Below are 17,666 nucleotides of genomic sequence, written 5' to 3'. Positions count from 1 at the left end.
CGATCACCAAACATCGAAGGTTCACTTCTTACAGGTGCATACAAATTTGGACCATTCTAGTCTACATTTGCAGGAAAAATCCGACCGTTTATATCGAAACTCCGATACCCGTTGTTAGGGTCTAAATTGGTTGAGGAAAACATTTGCTTTTCATTATTTTAAAAATTATTTGAAAAAGTGAATACTTTTGTAAGATTATTAACTTTTTAATGAAAGTTTTATTATTAACATTTTATGTAATAATAATATTAAGGTTTGGATCATTTTTTTATTCAAAATTTGACAAATGGTATATAAATAATATCAGAAAATCCTATTTCATATCTTTAGTGCTGACCCTTTCATGTCACTTGCGACCCTTCTCACAATTGAAAAATATTCTCAGACTTCAGCCATTGCTTTCTCTTTTCTTATCGAGATCGCTCATTCTCAAGGAAATAGGATATCTTTTTCGGCTATGAGGAAAATGAAGAAAAAAAGCAAGGAAATTTTTTTTGTGTTTTATGGTTATATATATACCTACTGGGAGCTAGTTAAATGAACTAAAATAAAGTGTTGAATATACCTTTACTATAAACTCTGTGTAAAGGTATCAGAAGTTTCTGGTTAATTTTACCAGAAATATGGGTAAATTTAATCAGAATATGTGGTAAAGTTAACTAGAAATGTTTACTAGACAGTTTTCTGGTAGCTTAAAAATACAACGTTCTGGTCATCATAACCAGATATTCTGGTAAACTTAAACAAATGCTCTGGTAAGCTCAACCAGATATTTTTGTAGGCATCGATTTTCTACAATTGAATTTCGACATTCTTCTACCATCATGGGCTCTTCCTGGCCTTCTCTAAAATTACATGGACCACATGTTACATTTTCCCAAAGAAAATAATCTAACAATAGTTTTCGAAGACAGAGTGCAGCAACTACGTTCCACTTCGTTCAAATTTCGTCTATTTATACTCTATATATGCAGATATATGCATACGTTAATAAATGGCGATAAATAAAACACTCCAAGCAAAAGCAGCTTATTGTTGATGCATTCTGTTTCTGAAACTATTTTTAAGAATATTTTGTTCGTGATTGTACATAATATACATGTAGATCACTTGACCAATAACAAAATTCTTAAAAATTTACTTTGTTTATTTATTGTCTACAATGTTAATATTTTCGAGAATTCTTTTCAAAAACACCTAAAAAGGATGTACTTGGCTTGGAAGTATATTCCTGTAGCACTGGTGTTTAGACATATAGCGCGCAAGTTTTTTTTATTGTTATTGTTAATTCCCAGAATTGTTCTTATATACTCCACATCGTAACTAGTTCAGTAATTTTTCAAGTACAAAGTTATTCCGATTATTATGATTCGGAATTTCTTGACTACAGTGAATCATGTTTGTGGGATTTTCCGAAATTGTATATTAGAGTGTTCCAAAAAATTTTTTTTTTTTCGAATTTTTACGGGGACACCCCAGAAATTTGTTCGAATCCACACAAAAATAAATGCATTATTTTTGTTTTGAAAAAAGTACATTGAAGTTTAACGCGTATTTCCCATAAGAATAAAAATTTTTTTGCCAATCTTATTCAGAATCCTCAATATTACTTCAATCGAGTTGAAACTCAACATTTCTCTTCACAATTAGCCCTAAAATACGAATAAAATATCACTTTTCGATTATCAATACCATAGGTTTGTTTTACAGGGTCCCGAAAAAACCCTATAAGTGAAAAAATGGATTTTACGAATTTTTGGGGCTAATTATGACCTTCTTTGCAGTTTTTTAAATGCAAATTGTTTCCTGCACATAAAAGACCACTTCATACCGGTAATTAGATGTTCACATAAATTCTTAAAACAATTTATTGTTTTTAGCAATTTTTTCATAGAATGGAGTTAGAAAAGAGCGAGGTTTTTTTAGAAATTTTCCACTTTTTGTCCAATTTTTAATTAGAGGAAAGTGATAGTTCATCAATTCTAACAAGAGTGATTGTTTAAACAATTAATTATTTTTTTAAATAATATTCTCTTAGAAAAATGCTACAAAATTGTAGTTTAAAAAGAATTCACTTTTAGTCAAATTTACAATTAAGATAAGTTATGTCATTAATTGGAGTCAAGAAAATTAATTGTTTAAACAATTTTTCATCATTATTAATAACATTACATTTCAATAATGCTAGAATGATGCGCTTTTTTCTAAAATTTCTGGCTTTTTGTCCAATTTGCAATTAAAGTTAGGTAATAATGAATTAAAGCTAAGAAAAATAATTGTTTAAACAATTTATTGTCATTGTTTATAATATTCTCTTTACTTAATTGGTAGAATGTTGCGGTTTTTTCTAAAATTTTCAACTGTTTATCTATATTTCATTATGCGTGACTTAATAATTAATTAAATTTAGCAAAAATAATTGTTTAAACAAATTATTATTGTTTATGACTATCTTTATCTGTAATGTTACCTGATAGTTGCGGTTTCTCATCAATTTTTACCTTTCTGTCCCTTTTTCACTTAGTGAGGTAATGATTAATGAAATTGATCAAAAAAGTTATTTAAACAATTTTATACTGTTTTAACGATCTTTTCTTAGATAAATGCCAGAAAGTGTCTGGCGAAAACTGAAAAAGAAAAGATAGTTATAAACAATTTAAAATTATTTAAACAACTTTTTTCTTAACTTTTATTAATTATTATGTCACTAAGTAAAAAATAAAAGAAAGGTAATGAAAAATAGATAAACAGATGAAAAATTCAGAAGAAACTGCAAATATTCTACCAATTAAGCAAAGAGAATATTATTAACAATGATAATAAATTGTTTTAAAAATTATTTTTTATAACTTGAATTCATTCTTACTTCACTCCTATTGAAAATTGGACAAAAAGCCAGAATTAAAAAAAAAACGGCATCTTTCTAGAATTATTCAAATGTAATATTATTAATAATGATAATAAATTGTTTAAATAATTAATTTTCTTGACTCTATTTAATTACATAACGTATCTTAATTGAAAATTTGACTAAAAGTGAATTCATTCTACGAGAAAATTGCTAAAAACAATAACAAATTGTTTAAAGAATTTATGTGAACATCTAATTATCAGTATGAAATGGTCTTTTATGTGCTAGAAACAATTTGTATTTGAAAAACGTCAAAAAAGTTCATACTAGGAGTAAAAAACTCACAAAATACATTTTTTCACTTATGGGGGGTTTTTGGGACCCTATAAAACAGATTTATGATGTTGATATTTAAACACGCTATTTTATTCGTATTTTATGGCTAATTTTGAAGAGCACTGTTAAGTTTCAGTTCCATTGAGATAATATTGAGGATTCTGAAAAGGATGTACAAAAACGTCTTTTTTTCTTATGGGAAATAAGTGATAAACTTCATGGGGCTTGAAAGACCTCTAAATATCAGTTTTTTTAAAACAAAAAAATGCATTTATTTTTGTGTGGATTTGAAGAAATTTTGGTGATATTCTGAGAAATTTAATATTTTTTAATATAGTATAGGTATTCGTAGTTTTCTTTCTGTTTCTGATATAATTTATCGTCCTTTTTCGAAATTTTTTTCTAGATCGAATCTGTTCTAAAAAAAATGTCTCTTGACACTTTTTTTTATCTCGCCGTATTTCCAAGATTTTTGCGAAAATATTGACAAAAGATTTTAAGATTGTTTTTTTTCTTAACAATAAAATTTTGTGGTGTCCTAAAAAATAAAGAAGAACATAATTTAACAGTTCTTTTTTCACAGTTCTTTTTTCACAATTCGTGACTTGTATTCGGAAATGATTAATCTAATAATCCTTTTTGCAGATTACGTTAACAAAAACTGAAATATTAAGCAGCATATTTGCAAAACAACTCGGGAAATACCGATTTCCATCATTTTCGGCCTACATTAGAAAATTATACGTTTAATCAGTTTAATGAACTTCTTTTTTATATGTCATGAAGGCGAATTATCAATCAGGCAGTATATGTATTAATATTTCCGTAGAATATACCCTGCAGACATTTGCAAACAGTAAGCGTTGTTAAACTCCCACTTATATTTATTTTTCGTGTGATTTTCTTTATGTTAAAAAAAAAAACATTCAAAAAGTTTTTGAAGTTTTTCTTGGATGCTGTCTCCTGCAAAATTTAATTTTGTGCTTTACTTCGTTGTCATTTTCATCGTGGTGACATCTCTAGCTACATAAGTTCAGGATAACTTTGTTCTGCTTAACCCCATTATTTTAGCATTAAAAAAGGCCTGCGTTCGCGGGACAGGGCAAGAATCCCCTCTGAAATTATAAGAGCACGCCCTAAAGAATCAGATTTTTATTTAATATATCGTGTCAAGCACATTGGGTGAGGGGAGGGGGGCAGCGCCCACCAGTGGGGCAAAGGTGGTTTTCCTCATAGCATGGCTATTATATAACAATTTTAGTTCTAGTTTGCATCAAATAAATTATAAAATCGACAATTTTCTAAACATCACATGCCCAAGCACATTGGTGCTGCTATTTTTTATTATGTATTTTAATTTTAAATATAAGAATAGCTTCTCGAAAAACCAATGTATAATCAATTTCATTCAGATTAAATCATTTTTCGAGTTTTGAACGTCATATTGGAGCCGACATTTTGTTTTAGAAAACTTGAATTTCTTGGACTAGATTTATGCGTACATTTAAATGGAGCATAATTTATCAAGTGTATCCACCTAAGAAAATAAAGTCGTTCTATTGAGCTCAAAGTTCGGCTGCTTATATCCTATTGGATGGCACTTCGTTTAAAAAGTCGTTTTCGTTTTGAGAAATATTTGCTGAAGTAGAAGGGGGGGGGGGTTATTTTTAGAATTCTCATGGAAGCCAGTTTTTCAAATGTATATAACTTTTTTCCCTTTCCATAAAGCAAAATAGGTATGTACGTGTAAAAAAATATTTCTATTTTTTGCAACTGCAGGGAAAACCTGACAAAAGTGAAACAAAATTTCAACCAATCAAATTAATACTAAAAACTTCTTATTAAATTATGACTTAATTTAAACTGAAATTTTATGAGAAGCTGAATTACAGTCTGATAATGGGTGCATTTTTTTAGTAGGAGTACTGCTTAATTTTCGATTCTGCAGAATAAATGAAAAGAAACTATAATTTGTAGGTTTTAATTTTCAAAGTTCCTTTGATATTGAACAGAAAAAAAGAGTTTTTTTTTAAAGAAAATGATCTTCTCTAGAGTTAAAGGGATCTTATTGAAATTAATAATATGCTCAAATTTATCTTCAAGTAAAAAAATAGGCTTAGGGTAAGGGGAGGAGGGGGCATCGCCAACCAGTGAGACAAAGGTGATTTTCCTTATAGCATGGCTATTATTTAACAATTTTAGTTCTACTTTGCATCAAATAAATCTATTTTACCAGAGAGATAGTGTTACTTACTAAAATCTTGAAAATTGACGTTGAAAAAGAAAAGTTATACAGAAAACAGTTTTTACCACGAAAAACTGGAAGTTTCGCTGACAGAAATATAAAGTTTTCAACTTTAATGACCATACTTACGGTATAAAACTTGTTATCTGGACAGATAAAACAATATCACACAATCTAATTATATTAATCAGACGTAATTCAAGTTCAAAATAAATTAAATCTCATAAATAAGTGAGGCCTGGCCAAGGGGGCAGGCCTGACGGAAATAATATTTACAAGTGCTTAGGTTACATGTGTCACAAGTTTCGTCGATAAACGATCGGCAATGTAAAACAGCAACTTATCTTGTGGGCTACATGGAAGAAACTATTAAATATTATTATTATCATTCCGGTCGTTATGCAGGTTTCTTTTATTGGTACGGTAGAAACATGGCGTAAAGTCCGTTTCTAGTAGAATAATGTCAACGAATAAGAGGTTATATTACAGCTATCTCTATTGTTATTCAAAATAACTTATTCTTTATGTTGGATATATTTTAAGGTAATTTTTGCAGTACATAAAATACCACAGAAGCAAATCATCACATTTTCTTATCTTTAAATGTTTTGAAATTCATAAAAAGCTGCATTCGGCTTCGCCCTCAGGTGAGAAATCAAAGCCGACGAAATACAGCTTGTTAGAAATAATTAAATTACCAAATCATTGTTTTTCCATGGATTAATACTTATAGAAATATGATATAAAGTAATGTAGGACTCTAAATGAGAAAAAATGGATCAATTTAACATCTCATTAACTTTAAAAAAATCATTGACTGTTCTACAAATACTCTACAAGTACAAAATAGAAGAAAAAAATCTGCAAAAAACTAACTAGAATGAGGTATTGTAGCTATGATAGTTTCCGACATATCTATGCCCTTTTTTCGATTTTCCGCGGAAAAATAGTACTTTCCAGTTTTTCTCCAAATTTTTAAATTTGTATTTGTGCACCTCACATAAAATTGTCTGCAGATGAGTAAAACTCGAATAAATTCCTTGTAAATTAAAATAAAAAAAAGGCTCTAGCCCTACAAGGTCCAATGCTATCAACCTCGGAACTAGCCACTTTTTTCTCCGATTTCTTGAATAAATAAACCCTGGGCCACCCTATACGCGCTCAAACTTGTGAACATGTTTACCGCGATATATACATGAACATAAAACGAGATATTTAAAAAACTTATTTTCAGTACATTTCCCTAAAATTTCAAAGGGTCCCAGTTCTCACCCTGACTCTCTGAAACCTGAAGCCTTTCGAAAAAATAAATAGATCAAATGGAGCTGTGGCATACTTTTTTTTATCTTAAAAACAGAAACGGGTTCGGTAACCATCATTCCTTGAACAACATTTATGATTTTATCTATCGAAAATACTATGCAAAAATCGAATACACCAAACTCTTGCCTTAAGTCCAGTGTCGGGGGTTGCCTTCAAATAGCCTTGGACTGATTTCGGGTGAAAAAATTGTATGAATCAAAAGTTACAAGTTAAAAAAATCACCCTGTATATATTAAAAATTTGTCTTAAGGACAACGGCAGGATTTCACTGGGAGGGGGTGCTAATCTGAAAAATTGCACCTGCTCCCAGCGAAATCGCGGTAAAATTTCAGCCACAACCACGTCTTACGACCGTGAGATAGGTGGTTACAGTCTTTAAAGGAATCAATACGACGATCCAACAAAAGTTTCGTGCACCCTGAGAACACGGAGCGATGTGTTTTTTAGCATATTGTTGACACGCAGGGATGCTTCTCAGGCTATTAACGAGTGAAAATTTGGCACCTCCAAGAGCGCCGATGACAAGGGCGATTAGTTTAACAGAATATTTTGGGTACAATCGTTGCAGCTCACTTAAAAGGACTCTATACCTCTCTTTCTTTTCATTCTCCTCGGCTATCATGTTTTTGTCAGCTGGTGCCGAAAATTCGATAGCGAACATGGTTCGTTTCTCGAAGTCAAGAAGAACCATGTCAGGCCTCGTGTGTGCAACAGAAACAATTGTCGAGAATATAAAGTTCCAGTATATGCGGCACTTCCCATTCTCGAAAATTGACTCGATTTCTTTCGGAGCGTTTAGACGAGTGATATTAAGGTTAATGCCGTAAAAGTGATAGAGATGGTAATAAAGCACTCTTAGTGCCGCATTGTGCCTTTGGATGTAGGTCGTTCCCGCATGAGTTGGACAACTAGATAGTATGTGAGCCAAATGCTCGGAGTGTGCATGTCACGCCCTGCTGCTATCATCGGGAATGTCTTGGCTCAAAATGTGGCGACGGTATGTTAAGGTGGAAATGACACCGTCTTGGCATGCCAAAATGAAAACCTCCGTACGAGACTTCAATCTGGGCGATTTAAGGAACGCAAACGTTAGCTCACACGACATTGACCGATCCTCCACATTTCTGTGGAAGATACCGTGCATCCTCTTATCGACGAGCTGTTCACGGAAGTTTTTCTCTTGTGCTTTCTTAATCCGGGCTTTCAGGAGTGGAAACTCGAGATAGATAAGATTTGATGAATTTTGCTCACCCCTAATACTGAAGTTAAGTCCAAGTTTTTCAGCAGCCTCCTCCGCTGCTTTGTACGGAAACGTTCCTTTGCCCACTTCTTTATGATTCCTGACCATTTTAAGAAGAGGTTCTCTTCCATTTGCGACTGTATGTGCTGCAACCAGAATAATCCTGTTGTTAATACATTCAAGACTCAATATTCCACGACCACCTTGACGGCGTGCAATGTACAGTCGCGAAACAGAAGACTTAAGATGCATGCTTTTGTTCATGTGCATAACCTTTCTTGTTGCGATATCAAGGGTTCTGAGCTCGTTCTTCGTCCATGGAACTACTCCAAATGAATAAAGTACTACCGGGACGGCAAGAATTTTCGTTGCAGATACTTTGTTCCTCGCCGACAGTTCGGAAGACCAAGTTTTCCGGATGAGACGTTTGTATCTGCTTCGGAGAGTATCCTTTATAGATGTAACATCCTGAATGCGGCCCTGTGGCACGCCAATGTATGTATAAGTCTCTCCAGCACAAAGTGCTAGAGATACTGGCAATAATGTAAGGCAAAAGAGGAGTGGGCTTATGGTGTCGCCCTGAAAGACACCTCTCTGAAATGTGACCTTGTTAGTTGTCACACGATTTTTTCCAGATAAGATAGTAAATCTGGTTTTCCAAAGCGGCATCAATCTCTCTATGCACCTAACTATTTGCGGATGAACCTTTAAGATTTCCAAAAGAGAGATGATAAGTCTATGGGAGGTCGAATCGAAAGCTTTCCGATAATCAATCCAGGCCATCGATAGGTCACGCTGGTAGAATGCGGCATCTTTGCAGACACATCTATCGGTGAGCAGGTTCTCCCGACATCCCGCTACGCCTTTCTTTGAGCTTCGTTGTTCATACATTTCTTGCCACACAGGTTCAATTGCCCGAACAATCCTATCATTTAGGATAGCTATGAATATATTATACAGTGTGTTCAGACAAGTGATTGGCCTGTAATTCTTCGGGTCAGCTAAGTTGCCTATTTTCGGTAGGAGTATTGTGCGCCCTTCCACCAACCACTCCAAGATCGTCTCTTCCAACTTTGAATATGAGGTGAAAATGCGGGCCAAATGCTGATGGGTTGAAGGACACTTTTTCCACCAGAAGGTTTTGATACAATCTGTTCTCGGTGCGAAATAGTTCTTCATCCCTCTTAATACTTTTTTCACCTCCTCGTTAGTGATGGGTGGGCATTCTTGATCAGGTGTTATGAGGGCATCACACAGCTCCTTGAAGCTATTTATATTTTCTGAGTCTTCGTCCAGTCTATGCTGCACTTCGCAGCCTTTTCTCCAAAATACTTTGACCTTCTCTGGTTTGAACGGGTGGTGGGCAGTAATTGGAGGGTCTTGGAAGAGTCGAGATTGATTAAAGAGAAACTGTTCTCTCAACAATATTCTGCCTGATGGTCAGCAGCTTCGACTTGTTAAGTGTGTGATAACGGGTCCGGAGTTCGCACGCTAACTTTCGAACCTTCGCGGTAAAATTCCTGCCAGATGTGATGTAGTTAATCACAAACTGAATGCGGGACGCATAGTGTCTTGCTCAGCCTATCTTTATGGCAAGTTGATGCATTCATCTTTTGGTCTTATGATCAACTGTTGGTTTTGTTTTACGGTTCCCGTCGGCTTAAGCTCTCGCTGCATTATACACACAATAATTGATAGCCCAGAGGTCGGATTCTTCGGAAAAATGTTCACGAAGCTCGTCATCCATTTCAGCCAGATCTTTAGGCTTGAGAGAAACCTTGGTGTTCATATTTCTCCAGGTCATAAAGCATCGCTCTTCCTCTATTGGATGCCTGCCCGCGGTTAGTCTTAGTGTCGCCTCTCTTTCTCTGTTGCCGGCTTGTTCTAGCTGTGTTAGAGTAGGCGTTCCGCTTAAATAGCCTCTTTTTCGGAGTAGTTCGGCATGGTTTCGCAAACATTGCTTCGAAAAATGAGATAGCTCTGGGTGTTTCTCGCACCATAAAGCATGCAGCCGTGCCATATAACCTCGTTCAGGGGCCACGCTCCTATCGTGGCACTCTAGCAAGTCGTGATTTAGTCGCTCCATCCAACCTAAACGTCCCGAGATTCCGTTGATCCGTCGCTTTGAATCCATTTTCATTGGCTCCCCAGCTCTAGAGTGGTCGGCATTGTTGGCTGACCCATTGTCGGGAGCCCTGCGCGTTCTGTTGTTTTGAACCGCACTTACTACAACCATGTTTGGAGTTGTCATTGTTATTCCCACGAGAAGCCAGGGAAAGAGGATCGTCCATCCTTGTAGAGCCCCGCATGCAAGGATAAGGCTGCGTACTCTGAGAGGTCGCCCGGTATCTCAGAGTCACCGTTCTAGACACCTCACCCAGGTGCCATTCAGCCTTCGGCACTGTTTTCACACCTCCGCTTGGGCGTTAATTCCTTTGGGAGCACCCCTGGACAATTGTCCGCGACTGTCTATTTATTTTTGTAACCATATTCAGCAGAAACCCTTGGTGCAGGAACCCTATATCCGCAAGCCGAGGACGCGTTCGATGGCTTTGTCATAAGCCCTTCGGTTTGATTCTAGAGGAATCAAAACCGAAACAATATATATATAAAATATACATATATATATATATATATATATATATATGTGTGTGTGTGTGTATATATTTTTTTGAAAACGCATTTATATATTTGAGAATCTTTGAAATACTGTAAAATTATTGCATGAGAATATGTAATTTTTTTATTATCCATTATTTTCTATGCTGTCAAAATTTGAATCTTTGAATTTTCAAGAAAATTCAAAAAGTTGTTATGATATTCTTGTAGGGCATTTAGAAATGGAGCTTTTTCTTTTCTTGCCTTTTTTATATCGTCCGTTATTTGGCTTAAAAGGTTCATTTGCGTGTGTTTTGTGAAATTTTGTAAATGCTTTAACTCTGGTAACTTTTGGTTTTATCAAAAAAGTCATCAGGATAAATTGTTAAACTTTTTGAACACTATAAACATCCGTACAGAAAATTTTTGAATTTTGAAAAAATTGGCCTAAAAATATTCAAAATGGGCTGACTTTTTGAATGTTATGTCCAAAATGACTGGCTATCGAACTTGACCTTTAGTTTAGGACACTAAACGAGTGTACTCAAAACGTGGACATTTGACCAAAATTGGGGGGGGGGGTCAAATTTTCACAAATCTAATACCTTCTCTGATGAGAATGTAAAAATTGGTTGGTGAAAATTACGTTATATATATAAATTTTAAGTTCATAATAGCTACTTATTACGAGATTATATTTTTTGAAATTTTCTAATAATTTAAAGCGTACTATAACAATCTACTATGTAAATTAATATACAGTAAATTAGTATACAGTACATTAATATAGGTATTAAATATATTGAAATAAAAAACTCCTAGAAAGAGGTTAATTTATATATTTATCTTCAAACTAGCAACAAATTTTAGATAATTTGCATATTTGGAGTTAACATTTAGATGTTTAATTATTTTAATTGATTTTTTACGCGAAAAAATTGATTGTATACAATCACTGTACATAAATGCTTAAATGCTTATTTTCCATTTATTTCTTACTTTTTTATTTCTTCACCAATTACAAGTTCAAAATGTTGCGAATGCAAGGGACACCTACACTTTATTATTTTTGTTTACTTCTCTTGTAAAATAATGCGGACCATGTATGACGATTGTGATCGTCAGATTTCGGCCAAAGTCATGTGACCGTCATTGCACATTCCTAACCCTGGCAATGGCGGGGCGGCCTGTTTCGCCGCGCCGTGCCGTCAGTGATAACATCCGAATAGGATCAGACCCACTTGTTAGCCTTCAGCAGAAGGAACTCAGAGCCGTTTCCAAGTCGAAAGTCGAACGGACCTCTCTTCTATCTCCACACGTTAAAAAAAGTGGGCAGTTCGATTTTCAACTTTCGACACGGCCCAGAAGTCCCACTGTAGCTTCGCCTTCGGCTCACCGATGGTTCTCGGTAACAAAAATCATCCTCGACCAAAATAATTTGGTTTATGCACATGCCGCATAAACAGCTATTCGTATAGTCTGGATTTTCGTTCATAATTCCTATACCTTAGGATGCCGTTTAAAAAAAAATCAATCCGATATTGAAAGCTTCAAGGCACATTATTATTCAGTGGGACAAAAATTCCGAAGAAAATTTAAAATTACCCATATTCTATTATAATTCAGTAGTATATGCAAGAAAATTCTACCTCTCATGCCGTTGCACGAAATTATTTCTCCAGTTAAATGTTCACCCCGTTTTCCAAGTAACCATACCACGTGGACGATTTTTTCAACTTTTTGGCCCCCCCTCGCCCACGGTATTATCTGTTCATGTGGACTTTTTTCATATTCTATGAAAATATGAATATTCTTTGTGTTTAAAAGCTGCTAGCACAGAAAAAACTCAGAAGAAAATTTGTTGCAGGAAATTTTTCAGAGCGATAAAGTTTTGTTCAGCCAACTTCGCATCTTACAAAAAACATGTGTTTTTCATGGAAAAATAAAAGGAAGTTTAACCGATATTTATGTAAAGTTCATACTGTGAAGTTAATTTTTGTTCCAGAGAATCTTTCGTCGGAAATCGATGTAAAGTTTAGCTTCTGTTTTTTCTATGAGGAAGCCAAAAGGCATGTGGATGACCCATGTACAAGAATCTTCTAAACATGTATCTATATCTATAGATAACATATGAAAATATTTCAAAATATGGGGAAAATGACTATTTTCACGATTTATTTAATTATGGCCTCAGCGTTGCAAAATATATTCTCATTTTATCGTGTAATAATAAAATATGGAGCTTTGCAGGACATGAGAACTGATTTTTAAAATCCTTAACTCCAAAATAATGAACTTTTGATTTTTTCTTAACTCAATATATGTAATATCAATAAACCTCAAATGTTCCAAAAATAGTGTTAACATTATTTAGCAGATTTCTTTTTTGAAAAATTCTTAACTAAATTTTTGAGGCAATGGCAAGTGTAGATTTTTTTATTTTTTTGTTAGTTTAATTGTTATGTTATTGCAAACAGCAAAAAAAGTGTCGATTTTTAAATATTTCTCATCTCCTATAGAGAAAATTTTTTCTTATACTTGCCGTTGCTTGGATTCAATGCACAGAGGCGTGTAAAAGAAAACTAATTATTAAATTGTGAAGCTAATTCTTATGAACAAATAATGATACGCGGCTATCATAATTTAAGATTGAATGTTATTAATTAATTCTATAAACAATTTATATAAACAATTACACATTTTAGGCATTTTTAAGCGCAAAGAAATTGTTTCTTTTTCCGACCTTGCCGAAATTACATTCCTTATAATGTTGTTTGGAAAATTTCTTTAAGAATTAGGATTTTTTTTTATAAAATAGTTGAATAGACATATTTACATATAAGGTGTTTTCAAGCGAAAAAGCTCGTTTTTTCTTCTGACCTTTCTGAAATTATATTTCCAATGACGTTATCTGAAAAAATAAGGATATGAATTATATATATTGATTTTGAAAAAAATTAACAAATGCACATTATTGGCGTTTTTAAGCGAAAAGAGATAGTTTTTTCCTGTACTATTTAAAAAAAAAATTATGAGCAATTATGTTTTTAGAAAACACTTTGCCAGTTTTCGCTATTTGTTCAAATTTAAGGCATTTGTGGACAAAAAAACGGTAATTTGAAACAAGCGTAATGTAAGTGATTCTCAAAAATGCAACTATGCCGATATCGCATTTAGCTACTACATTATATTGCCACTAATATTTCTGATGAACTTTGGTTACACAATAAAATCATACAAAATTTTAACAAATAATGTAATCGTATACAAATTTTAGTAATTTGTAAATAGGGAGAAATTATTCTATTTGCATAGTCAAATGTGAAATGCGTCAAGTAGTGCGCAATAAGCCTACAATGTTTATGGTTTAAATAATTTATTTATAAACTGTATTTTACTCATTTTTTTTAAATGTGCGTTTATATTATGTTTGCCCATCTACTATTAGAAACAATTTAATTCCTCATTATTCTTTGATTCCTAGGGAAAAAAGATTTATATTTTTGACCCATAGATGCCATAGAACTCAGTGAGTGAATATCGAGTCTTGATGGCGATTTAATTTTACGTTTTATAAAAGCCTGTATGTCAGTATTTTCAGTGTCTTATACAGAAACTGTACTGTCGAAACATACTGATACTTTTATTTGAATCAGTGCACTGAAAACCCTAGATCTAATTCTGGTTATATAAATCAGTGTCCATTCTCTGAAATTTTAATAGATCTTTACTGATTTCGCACAGTAGAAAAAGTTACTAAAGTTAAAATAAGCTAAACTGAAATATCAGCATCTTTTTCTACGAGTATGGTTTGAAGTGTATCTTCTTTTGATAATAAAGGCTACAACTTTAATCACATGAAGTACCTTCTTTTTTAACGTTATTGATAAGCGAGAAATTTTAACGCCAAGAAACTAGAAAAAAGATTTTAAAAATGTTCGAAATAAACATTCATGAACCTACTTACTTTAAAGGATCGCACTGATAAAAATTTTACTTTTCACACTACTAAACTCCATGCCGTCAAATTTGTATCCAAAAGTAAATAAATTCTTTGTAGTGGGAAAAAAATTGACATCTATGTACGAAAATGTAAATGCAGTTGTAATTTTTGATACAGTAGTTATGTCTTCCTGCAACAAATTTATCCACTGCTTCATTCAAACTTGATGCATTGGTTCTTCGTTTGTTGTTACAGCTTAAGTTATAAGAACATTTTAAAGTAGGGTAAGGAGAGGGGGGGCAGCGCCAACCAGTTAACAATCAATGATTTTTTTAAAGTTGATGAGATGTTGAATTGATCCATTTTCTCTCATTTCGAGTTCTACTATATTTTATATCATATTTCTATAAGTATTATTCACATGGAAAAAAATGATTGGGTAATTTAATTATTTCTAACAAGCTGTATTTCATCGGCTTTGCCCTTCACCTGAGGGCAAAGCCGACTGCAGCTCTTTATGAAAATCAAAACGTTTAAAGATAAGAAAATGTGATGATTTGCTTTTGTGGTATTTTATGTACTGGAAAAATTACCTTAAAATATATCCAACAAGAAGAATAAGTTATTTTGAATAACAATAGAGATAGCTGTAATATAACCTCTTATTCGTTGACATTATTCTACAAGAAACGGACTTTACGCCATGTTTCTAACGTACCAATAAAAGAAACCTGCATACCGCCCGGATTGATAATAATAATATTTAATCATGGACATAGGAAACAAGGGACTAGGCATGCCATCCTAACTTGGGCGAGCGGCGTTGAATCCACGGGAGGGAGGAGAATTCCATGAGTTGGGAGAGCCGCCATCTTACGATGTGTTATTTGATTATGCGCACGAGCGTTTTTGCCGACCAACTATGCATGAAAATATAAACATGTGGGCGCTGCTATGTTTGTCGCGGGACATCAGATGGTGGCGGACCTCCCCCCTCATTGCATCACCCCCGCAATGGCATGCCTAAACCCTTGTTTCCTATGTCCATGTATATAATAGTTTCTTCCATGTAGTCCACAAGATAAGTTGTTGTTTTATATTGCCGATCATTTATCGACGAAACTTGTGACACGTGTATCACCTAAGCACTTGTAAATATTATTTTCGTCGGGCTTGCCCCCCTGGCCAGGCCTCACTTATTTAGGAGATTCAATCTATTTTAAACTTGAATTACGTCTAATTAATATAATTAGATTGTGATATTGTTTTATCTGTTCAAATATCAAGTTATTATACCGTAAGTATGGTCATTAAAGTTAAAAACTTTAGATTTCTGTCAGCGACGTCAATTTTCGTCAATTTTCAAGAACTCTTTTTTGCTGGTCAATATCAAAGGAAGTTTGAAAATTAAAACCTACAAATTATAGTTCCTTTGTAATTTATTCCTCAGAATCGAAAATTAAGCAGTACTCCAACTAAAAAAATTCACCTATTTTTAGACTGTAATTCAGCTTCTAATAGAATTTCAGTAAAAATTAAGTCATAATTTAATAAGAAGTTTTTGGTATTAATTTGATTGGTTGAAATTTTGTTCACTTTTGTCAGGTTTTCCCCGCAATTGACAAACAATAGAAATATGTTTTTACACATACATACCTATTTTGCTTCATGGAAAGGCAAAAAAGTTATATACGTTTGAACAAGTGTCTTCCCATGGGAATTCTAAAAATACCCCTTTAAACGAAGTGCCATCCAATAGGAACATAAGCAGCCAAACTTTGAGCTCAATCGAACGACTTTATTTTTTTAGGTGGTTACACTTGATAAATTATGCTCCATTTATATGTACGCATTAACCTAGTCCAAGAAATTTAAGTTTTCAAAAACAAAATGTCGGCTCCAATATGATGCTCAAAAGTCGAAAAATTATTTAATCTGAATGAAATTGATTAAACATTGGTTTTTCGAGAAGCTATTCTTATATCCCTGTTAGAAAAATCTGTATGAGGTTTAATATACATGTGTGTGAAGCAAATATGCACTACCGCTACTGAAATGTAACATATTTGGTGTCAGCGTCAGATTTTCCAAGGGGCACGGCGGGGCTGGTGCCCCAGGCCCCAGGAGGCCAAGGGGCCCCTGACCCCAGAAAATTAATAAAGTTTACAGCAAAATTGGGATTTTCTCTGCCCTTAAGAGGGCCCCTTCGAGGTTTAGCCCCAGGCCCCGCAAAATGTTAATCCGGCGCTGATTGGTGTAGTGAATTTAATATACATGTGTATTAAATTTAATATAAAGGTCAGTATAACAATGTGCGTGAAAACTCAACCTGCTTTCATTTCTTAAAATCTTGTTAAATATTCTCAATGAAATTAATAATCTAGAATTCGTAGACCCAGTTGTTATTTAAAATGAAAGTGCAATGTACGGGTAAATTTTTTCCTAATTTTGCTTTAAATGGTCCAAATTTAAGGGGAATACGATTACTTGTAGGTTGAATCTGTTATTTATTTGCTTAATTGAACTTTTCGACTTTTAATCCAATTTTATTTTTGGTTAACAAGAAGAAGGTATCATGTTTTATTATTTAGAATCGAAAATTACAGCTAAACTAATTTTAAATTTGTGAAAAATGAAATTATATGATTTTTCTTGTAAATGAGTAACATGAATGTATATGAAATTTAATATACGCGCTCGTGATAGCGATTTCATATACTTCATATATTAATTTTAACACATATGGGTATAATAAATTTAATATTATTTTTAACAGTGTATTTAAAATTTAAATACATAATAAAAAAAATAGCAGCACCCATGTGCTTGGGCATGTGATACTTAGAAAATTGTCGATTTTATCAGCGTAAGTTCCCTCGGCTTTTTTACTACAATAATAAAGAGTTTGTCTTAAAAACTTGGGGCATGATAGCGAACATGCTAACGGACATCCCCGGACTCTTTTTTGTGTGGATTAATTCAAAAAAACGTTAATTTTTATAAATTTAATCTGTGTGTGTATTTTGAGGTTATTTGAGTTACAATTCTCTGACCTCTGAATTCAGTTAATTTTTTTTTTATTTTCGTGGGAAAAAAGCTGAGGGAACTGAACCCGCTTTACCACACGCCG

Source organism: Belonocnema kinseyi, chromosome 5, assembly GCF_010883055.1.
Source record: "Belonocnema kinseyi isolate 2016_QV_RU_SX_M_011 chromosome 5, B_treatae_v1, whole genome shotgun sequence".
NCBI lineage: Eukaryota > Metazoa > Arthropoda > Insecta > Hymenoptera > Cynipidae > Belonocnema > Belonocnema kinseyi.
Note: the sequence above shows the minus strand (reverse complement) of the source record.